We start from the raw sequence: 10,622 nt of genomic DNA on the forward strand, positions 1-10,622 counted from the left end.
GTAGTTGTTCACAAAAGAAAATCAATTTTGGCATTGGGAAAATAAGAACGGATTTTTCGTTGCTAGGAAAGGGAAACACTTTATACGGCCTTGCTTCCCATCTCAAAAAACACGCATGTGCCCAATATGGGCTCGTTCTGACAACCTCTGCATGTCCGGAGGGCAATACCTGGCTCTTTTGCCCTAAAAGCCATATAACTGCGAACAATCGGTGCGGTGGTCGTTGCCGCAATGAGGTCCGACAACATAGCTTGGTCGGACAGGATTAGGACGTGCCACCGTAGGAGGTTGATTTAGTACTTGATGTCGAACACATCGGGAGTGGCCGTGTCAAGGTTTACTAGTGTGCTCTCGTTCTGCCTAGCAATTGTGTGAACTAGCATTGCGCCCGCCCAAAGGTCTGCGTTCCCTGGAGGGCGACAAGGTCAGTCTCGTCAAGACCCATCTTTTGAATTTCTCTTGCAGCATATTTAAAGAGTAGAAAGGGCTGGAAGATCATTGGAGCTCTCGATGTTGGTCTTCATACCATCATGGCGCCCAGAGGCACGCTCTAGGTTGGTCCTCCACCTAGTTCGACAGAGATTTCAGGGACTACGGTCAAGATGTCGGCACAAGAAACGATGCCAGGGCAAGATTTCTCCAATGCTCTTGATGTTGCCGACCACATTGAACTCACAAACGGACTGGTCGTTGGGTGGGACTTCTTCCCTCTCACGTTTTCGACCAGATGTCATCATCAAGCAGAAGTGAGTCGTAACAACCTTGGATAAATTAAAGAAATCTCGACTAATGAGATGATGCACCATAGTGTACTATGGTTAGCATGATCAGTTGATTTATATTTACGCCTTATGTACATATATATGCGTGATTTTGAAACTCACATTGACGAAACGGTCGTGGAAATGAACGCGAATGAGGCTTGCCTGAATGCTCGCCCCAGCGACCCGGGCATCCTAGATGACAGGCAGGACAATGTCCGTGTACCGGGACATGAGTTGTCGTAAAATGGCGAACTCATCCCGACATGCGAACCACCATGAGCTCGGGCGCCATGGCTGAGCACTAGGGCATATGCTAGCGTAACCAAGAGACTGCAACAAACAGTTGACGACAAGCTAGGTGAAGCAGCTATTTTCACGGGCAGCACAGGTTCAGAAGGAGGTCTCCTACTTCAATTTTCCCGACACTAGTGGATTTATATGAAGCTAGCTGTTTTTTTTATATAGGATGATTTATTACTTAAGAAGTTTAAGCATCACAGCCAACCTCTGTATATCTCAGAGGGACATGGTCTTACAAGTTAAAAAATCACAGCTGAAAATATAAAAGGCGCAGTACATGAAATCATCTAAGAAACTATATGAACGTCTATGGTAATGGAGGTCTAATCGGAAGATTACGCTGTCATCCATGTTGAAATAAATATCTCTCGTTGTATCCTCCAACCAAGTAGACACTTATGTAAATAGATTGTGATGCTCCACACCCTATAGAGAAGACTATGAACAGAGTGTAGTTGTGCACCGGTAGATGACACATGCATAAGAGAAGTATTTCAATCATTAAAAATCTTGTTATTTCTATATAGCCAAAGGATACAAATTATGGAAATTGCTCCCACTCTAATAAGTAACTTAAACCTAGGATCCACTACATAGTGGGTAAAAGGTAGAACCTATCGAGATGATTGAGCATATAAATCTATCAAATTTGCATTAAAAGAATAAGCGATTGGTAGTCTCATCATGGTGACAAAAGACACTTTTTTACTTCCCTTCCAATTACGTTTTTCAAGGTTGTCCTGCGTAAGAATTACCCCACGACAAAGATACCATGTGAAAACCTCGGTTTTTGCTTAAAATCGGGAGATTTTCACTTCCCGACCTCTGCACCAACTAGGAATACACAGATTAAAGTATAGTTATCAAGATAAACTGCATGCATGGGTGGCAGGACCTGCTTAGAAAGCTAAATTCACGTCCATAAGGATTTGAAGTCAGATGTTGGGTTTGTGCATCCATTTTCTCAAAAAAGCTGAGCTTGGATCATTTCCCAAACAAGCTAGTTGTTGGATCGATAGAAGGGAAGATGGAGATGGCGTTAGTAAAACATGAATGATGGATCGATAGTGGGGGCAGCAGCAATGGAGGAATTCATTTTGGATGGTTCTCTTCCAACAATGATTCTAGTGCCGTGCGAAAACCGAAGGCGTTGTTTTTTTGGAAAAACATTTTATTATCTTTATACTATCTTTGGTGGTGTTTGGTATGCTACTGCTACAAGTTACTAATCACTATGGCAGGGCCTTTTTTATTTACTTTTTTCTCTTTTTTAATTTTCATTTTGGTTGTATGCATCTTAGATGTCTTCCGGACATTTTATTGGTAGATAGGCTAGATGTAATTGATATTCTCGTGATATTAATATATTTTCTTTGTCAAATAAAATGGAGGATATTTTTGTAGCGTTGATCCACTAGCACAGCGCCGGTGCTGACCTTTTAGCTAGGCTTTTTGTGGAAGCATGTTTAACATGTTCCGTTGTCAAATTAAGTATTGGTCGCCGCCCGTCGCTTTCACGCTGCTGCTCATGTTATTTTATCCGCAGTTCATATGATCAGCGTGAAGCCGTGAAGAAGGTGGCGGCGAGATGATGATGGGAGGGGAAGAGGTCGTCCAGACGAATTTTTCTTATATTATACTTATTACATGATGATTACAGAAGACTTGTTGGTGGCTAGTTAGGCCGTACTGGAAAATGCGACCGGGCCTGGCCGAATCATGTATTATTCTATCCGGTATTTTATACGCTTAGCGAGATGAAGTTGTTTCATGGGAACCTTTGTGCATGCAAAATGTGAGCTATTACCGCATGTCCAGACTGCGGCGATGGCTGAAGCAATGGCGCTCCGTGAAGGACTGAAAATGGTTGAAGAGATGGGCTGTCATCACATCATGGTTGAATCTGACTCGGCTGAAACAATCCAAGCGCTTACAGGTGAAAATAGATGGTGGAATGAATCATCTGCTATCTTTGCTGACTGCATCGATATAGCATCCAATATTGGGGAGGTTCAATTCATATTTTGTCCTAGGGATGCAAATCAAGTAGCACATGAAATAGCCAAGTATAGCTTTCAGCATAAAATTGCTTGTAACTGGGACGATGAGCCCCCTAGTTTCCTATTAGACAAGCTCCTAAACGATGTAACTATGATTTGATCTGTGAGCAGCAAGTTTTTTACGCAAAAAAAAAAGTTGTCATCAATATATGTGTTACATATATTGTATGCACGGGTCAGAGCACTACGGGAAAACAAGACGTTGCCGTGCGACAAATCGCACGGCAAAGGGGCCTATACGCCCGGCAAAGTCTTTGCCGTGCGTGGACGCACGGCAACGAGCGCTCGGCAACGCTACCGACGGCAACGATGTCATTGCCGTGCGCTTCGGGTAGTCTGCACGGCAACGTCTTTGCCGTGCGTCCTGAGCTTTGCCGTGAGCCCACGCGTTTCCCGTGCGGCAAAACGTTGCCGTGCGTCTACTATGCTGCCGTGCGACAAATCACTGCCGTGCGTCTAGTTCGCTGCCGTGCGACAAGTCTCTGCCGTGCGCCTAGTCTCTGCCGTGCCAACTTCTCTGCCGTGCGTCTACCTCGCTGCCGTGCGCCTAGTCTCTGCCGTGAGCCTAGTCTCTGCCGTGCAAACTTCTTTGCCGTGCGCCCTCGCCCTTCCCAGCACGGCAAAGCCTCCTCCGGGCACACCCAGCGCCTCCCAGGAGCACAGGCTTGCGCCACGTGGCGCCTTTGCCGTGCGTGTGCGCACGGCAAAGTGACCAAATGTCCTTTGCCGTGTGCACACACACGGCAAAGGGGCCTGATTTTTTCATTTTTTTGCTGTTTTTCATTTATCCCTGCAGTTCAAATATTGCATTTCACAAATATATAACATATACAACATATATATTCACCATAGCATCACCAAACACATCAACAACACCACAAATACATCGAGCACACATAGTTCATGCATAACAAGTGCAATGTCCATTATTACAATCCATAACAAGTGCGAACAATCCATAACAAGTGCGAACAATGCATTACAACGACGACGAGTGCACGAAGACCATGCCATCAACCTTGTCCTCCTCCGCTTCCGCCGGCCTCATCGTCATTGCCTTGTGACATATAATCTATAAGCATGTTGATGGAATGAACATTTGCATTTGCATATTGAACACTTGAACAAGTAGCGGGTTGGGCACAAGAGGACTCACCGCGGTTCATGCTCCGGATGATGTTCATGTTGTTGACGGTGATAGGTGTCCCCGGGGTCTGAGTGGGCGGTGGCGGCATCCACATGGAGTAAGGTGGAGGAGGAAGACTCCCCGGTGGAGTAGACAGAGCCGTATGGCTCATCAGCCAGCTCATCTGTGCCTGCTGCTGCTGCATCATCTGCTGCTGCTGTTGCATCTGCTGCATCATCTGTGTCTGCTGCTGCTGGTACTCCAGAATCGTCCGCTCCATGTTCCCTTTTCTACTTGAAAGGCCTGGGTTGCCAAGATGTACACATCCTCTCCCTTATAAACGGAGTTCCTTTCAACTTCGACCAACCCAATTTCAGGATCCCGTCTCACCCGACGTGGGTCAAACCAATGGCATTTGAAGACGACGGGATTTAGCCCTTTGTGAAACCCGTAATTCAGCTCGTATATACCCTCGACTCTTCCATAGTAATGGAGCCCATCATCACCTTGACATACCACCCCACTATTTATTGTCTTCGCGTTGGGCCGGCTTGTTGTGTATTGATGGAGTGCGGAAGCGATACCCGTTCACGTCATAGGAGTTGAACGCTTCTACGGAATGGTCAAAGCCCCTAGCAATTTTTCTTAGCTCGACTTCATCTCTTTGTCGGTTCTTGCCTACAAGTTTAGCACAAGAAGTTTAGAACGAGAAATGACCGATAAATGTAGGAAGTGCTAGCTAATTTGGATAGAATAGTACCAAATTACAAAACCAGCTACTGAAACCGAAACCGCCTCCCTTATCGAAAATTTGCTTGGATTCTTCCGGGTAGGCTCCCTGTGGGTATTCTTCCAATGTATAGCCTTGAATTTCCTATACCGATGAAAAGAGGAAGAGTTAGCCACGAACATACGAGTGAACGTTTGCGAATAATTAAATGGTTCGCACTTACTCGATGTACGGCTTCACTTCGACCATGGTGTTTAAGACATACGAGTGGATCAAGGTCCGCTCGTGTAGGTCCGTTCCGTACGGCTTCGAGCCACTTGACTTGCCACCAAGCCCCACGAAGATGCTAAGCTTGGGTACTTCTTCATTGTTGGCGGCATTGTAACGGAGGACCGGGTTGTGCTTTGTGGGAATGTTGGGATCATAGTGCTTAGTGGTGAAGTTTGCCACCTCCACGTTCAGGACTGCCTCGGCTATGGATGCTTCGATCTTGCATTTATTGCCAGTCATTTGACGAAGCTTTTGTGTTTCTCTCTCGGGACCAAACTGCCAACGGCCCCAATTCGGGCCCCCTTTAAGCACTCCTCCGCGAGGTGCAGGATCATGTGTTGCATCGGATTAAAAACCCCGGAGGAAAGATCTTCTCCGGATCGCAAAGCAACACGGGTGCCTCTTCATCCAGCTTCTCAATCACTTTAGTGTCTAACTCCCTAGCACAAATCTGGCGGAAGAAAAACTCAACCTCGCTAGCACTCGCCAAGTCTTCTCGTGGACATAGCCTCGAATCATCACCGGCATTATCCGCTCAAGCCATATGTGGTAGTCATGACTCTTCAGTCCTTGTACTCGCAGCGTTTCAATGTTCAGGCCCCTCATCCAGCTTGGCTGCGAACCCATCGGGGAAAACAAGGAGTCCTTCATCCATTGGAAGACCTCCCTTTTTGGGCCTTTGTGAGGCGTGAACGGAGCGTGTGGCTTAGTCCAAGTTTTTTTGGCACCATTAGGTGGCTGCATGTTCAACTCCGGCCTATCACACCACCTTTCTTGATCAATTCGAGCCTTTATGTTATCCTTCGTCTTCTCGAGTGTCCACAATCGTGCTCCAAATGGCTTCACCGATATTCTTCTCGGTGTGCATTACATCAATGTTATGCGGGAGCTCGAGAAACTCAAAGTAAGGGAGCTTCCATAAGCACGGCTTGTGAGTCCATTGGTGTGTCTCCCCATATCCTAAGAAACCATTCCCATCGTGGCTAGGCTGAAGAGCATCTAACTCGGCCTTGATTTCCGTTCCGGTCTTCGGAATTGGCTTCGGGCCACCGACAACACGGCCTTTCTTGAAACTCTTTACATCACTCCCGTATGCATGCCTCCGCTCAAGGAACTCGTCGAGCTTCATCAAAGCATGAATACTTGCCTCCCTTGTTTAGCCGTAAGAAAGTCACGGCCGTTCCGCACTGTGGGCAAGGCCACTTCCCATGTGTACACCACCCGCAGTAACAAAGCACGTGGCCGGCAGGTCATGCAGTGGACGTGTGGTACCACACATACATATCGAAGTACTCCTTCTTTGATGCGTCATATGTTCGGATCCCGCGACCTTCCCAGCCACGAACCAAGTCATCCACCAGCGGTTCCAGTGTACACATTCATGTTCTTGCCCGGGTATTTGGGCCCCGGGATTATCATCGACACAAACATGTTCTCTCGATCTCATGCGTACGCCGTGGGGAGGTTCATGGGAATAACAAACACCGGCCAACAACCGTATACCTGCAGCCGACATACCATATGGATTGAACCCATCGCTGATATCGCAACCGCTACGCTCCTCGGGTCACCTCGCTTTCAGTGGAAATTTCTTCACAAAGTTCTTCCATGCAGCACCATCCGACGGATGTATCATCTTGTCGGTGTATCTGTTTCCTTCCACGGCCCACCTCATCCGCCGGGCAGCATCCTCGGTCATGAAGAGCCGCTGGATCCTCGGTAGAACTCGGAAGATAGCGGAGGATATTCTTGGCAACCGTGGTCCGCCTCTTCCGACCATCACCATTGCGGTCTACCTCAAAGTACCTAGAGGAATTGCATTTGATGCAATAATTTGTGTCGGCGTGCTCCTCTCCGAATAGCATGCATCCCTTTGGACAAGCGTGTATCTCGCTGAGATGACATCTTAAGGTCACCGAGCAATTTGGTCGAATAGTAGAAGTTTTGCGGCAAGAGGTGCCCTTTCGGCAGAAGGCTGCCTACGATGACCAGAAGTTCATCGAACCCATCTCTCGCACAAGTTCCTATGGCACTTCAAGGCCATAAGGCGAGCGATGGCATCTAGTTGGGTAACCTCTCGTATTTTCATGTAGGGGTTTCTCGCGAAGCAAACAGAGCCTCATAGTACTCCTTTGTGTTTTCCTCCGGGTCCTCACTTGTCTCCGCATCCCGAGGTGTCTCCACCTCTACATGAGAGCTTTCAGGCACATTACCATTAGCCAAGTTTTCTAAGCACCTATCAAAACCAAAGTGTCATATTCCCCCTAGGTTGAATCTGCCGCACCTCCTTCCTAGCACGTTTCTTTGCCTTTTCTCCATGGTAAGTCCAAATCCCGTAGGACGGTGTGAACCCAAACTTGATCAGGTGCATACTCATAGTTTCCTTGTCCCGTGCCTTTCGGTTAGCGCACTTACTACAAGGGCACCAAACACTTATAGGTCCGCTAGGGATGGCAAACGCCCTATCCACAAACCGGCTCGGTCTTTTCTCCCCATTCATCAAGATAGTTGCACCGACCGATTCTCGCCATCGTACATCCAGCCACGATTATCCATCCTCTAATCAGCAACAAAACAGTACGAACATAGCATTTATATATCAAATAGGAAATAAATGCATCATATATTTATTTATTTTACGCGTGCATCAACCCGAAACTCTACTAGGTGGGCTCCTAGCAGCCGCCGGATCCGTAGATTGAGTACGTTCTCCCAGCTCTACCTCGATCCGAGACAGTAATTCGGCAGCACCTCCCCGCTGCTCTCCCGATACACGTCTCGGCAAAAAGCCGAGAGGGGTGTGCATCCGGAGAACAACGGGGAGGCGCTACCGAAATCCCGTCTCGGATCGGGGTAGAGCACGGAGAACGTACCCAACTACGCATCCGCCGGCTGTCCCGATAAATGCCGTAAGAGTTACGGTTCATAATATGCGAGACCACTAATGCATATTTATCCGCGTAACCCTTACGGTCGGGAAGAGACGCCTAGGTATCGCGACAGTACTTGGTGATCTAGACATAAAGAAAAAACCTAGGTACAAGAGAGGCGAACGGATTCTCACCCTCGAAGCGTGACCGACAGCCGGCGAAGAAGACCAACGACCCTCTGAGAGAATCGTCGAAGAAGATCCGAAACGCCCCGTCAAACACCCCCGCGACGCCGCCCCTCGTGTCCACCTCGAAGCATCGCCTGCATAACGAGAAAAATAGTCATGCAAGTGAACAAGAATTTTTTACAATAGTGGTATAACAATATTACTTCACCATAAAGAATTTCCTTCCGGCACATTATCTTATTTTTGCCATATGGGGCTAGTTTTAACATATCCGTATCATAAACACCTTTTTCAAAGCTAAATTCCTATTTCTAATTTATACTAAACACTAAAATATTATCTCGCTTCACCTCCAGATTACTATCTCGCTTCACCTCCAGCGCCTCGAAGAGCTTTCCGTTATTGCGGCCAAGAGATCCTCACCGCCGTTGCATTTGCATCTACGGAATTGCAACCGATTGGCATTGTCACCGATTCTTTGCATCTACTCATTTGCTACCGATTGCTATTGCGCGCTATCGATTGTTTGTATACTTTATATATTTCTTTGCATGTACCGACTAGAACAAAAAAAGTAAGAGATAGAAAAATTGCTAACCTTAATTGAGCAGCGATGCGGGATCGGGAGGCGAGGGCAGGCCGCAGCCGACGCGGGAGGCGGTGGCAGGGCGGCTCGAGGGGCAGAGGAGCGGGAGGCGGGGCGGCTCGACGCGGGAGGCAGGGCAGGGAAGGGGCGGCCCAGGCGGTGGCGGCTGACCGGAGGGGTAGAGGAGCAGGAGGTGGGCGACGGCGGCCTGCTGCGTGGGCGGTGGGGGCTGGCGACGGCGGCTGGCCGGAGGGAACCCCACCAAACCTTGCATGTGGACCTATGCTATGTGTCAAAGTGTGATGCAAGGTGTGATTCACAAAATGGTGCATGGCATGGATCCCCGGTCTGACATTCCTCACCTTCGGGCGATAACACTTAACGTATTCCTCGGACGTGTACGCTGAAGTGTCCCGCCGCGGGTATATCGGGGGCTAGACCGTGCCAAAGGGTGCCACACATGGTTTTCCATATGTCCATGGACTAAACAAACCTAAACCTATGAAAAGTTACATTGGTGCACCCTCGCGCGGAGAAATCTAGCTAGGGGGGTAGACCCGCCGGGGCACGCGTTCCGCTGTTTTGGGTGGAGGAGGGGGATAACGACCGCCGGAGCACCGGAACCCCACCAAACCTTGCATGTGGACCTATGATATGTTCCAAAGTGTGGTGCAAGGTCTAATGGTGCAAAAGTAGCTCCCCTAAACCCTAAACCCTAAACTGGGGAGGCTTCGAGCCCTAAACCCCTCTAAATCCCTAAACCACGACGCTGGAGCCTGCAGAACCATGCATCATAAACCCTAACCCTAACCCTAAACCCTAAACCTAAACCTAACCATAAATACTTACCCTTTAACCTAAACCCTAGCCCTAGCCCCTAAACCCTAGCCCTAACCCTACACCTAACCCTAACCGATGAGACCGGGCACACCGTCGATCGTGTGATAATGGCTCTAGCTGCTGGTATATGTGCCAAAGGGTCCCAATCTTTGGTTCTCCATGTGTATATGTACTAAACAAACATAAAGGAATGAAAAGTTACATTGGTGCACCCTCGCGCGGAGAAATCTAGGGGGGTAGACCCGCCGGGGCACACGTTCCGCTGTTTTGGGGGGAGGAGGGGGATAACGACCGCCGGAGCACCGGAACCCCACCAAACCTTGCATGTGGACCTATGCTATGTGTCAAAGTGTGATGCAAGGTGTGATTCACAAAATGGTGCATGGCATGGATCCCCGGTCCGACATTCCTCACCTTCGGGCGATAACACTTAACGCATTCCCGGACGTGTACGCCGAAGTGTCCCGCCGCGGGTATATCGGGGCTAGACTGTGCCAAAGGGTGCCACACATGGTTTTCCATATGTCCATGGACTAAACAAACCTAAACCTATGAAAAGTTACATTGGTGCACCCTGCGCGGAGAAATCTAGGGGGTAGACCCGCCGGGCACGCGTTCCGCTGTTTTGGGTGGAGGAGGGGGATAACGACCGCCGGAGCACCGGAACCCCACCAAACCTTGCATGTGGACCTATTCTATGTGTCAAAGTGTGGTGCAAGGTGTGATTCACAAAATGGTGCATGGCATGGATCCCCGGTCTGACATTCCTCACCTTCGGGCGATAACACTTAACGCATTCCCGGACGTGTACGCCGAAGTGTCCCGCCGCGGGTATATCGGGGGCTAGACTGTGCCAAAGGGTGCCACACATGGTTTTCCATATGTCCA

The 10,622-nt window shown here is 48.7% G+C and overlaps 1 pseudogene; it reads right to left on the reverse strand.

The window, feature by feature from the left end:
* Nucleotides 1–293: 293 nt before the first annotated feature.
* Nucleotides 294–4,530, reverse strand: LOC124656388 (annotated as a pseudogene).
* Nucleotides 4,531–10,622: the final 6,092 nt, after the last annotated feature.

Source organism: Lolium rigidum, chromosome 5, assembly GCF_022539505.1.
Source record: "Lolium rigidum isolate FL_2022 chromosome 5, APGP_CSIRO_Lrig_0.1, whole genome shotgun sequence".
NCBI classification, from domain to species: domain Eukaryota; kingdom Viridiplantae; phylum Streptophyta; class Magnoliopsida; order Poales; family Poaceae; genus Lolium; species Lolium rigidum.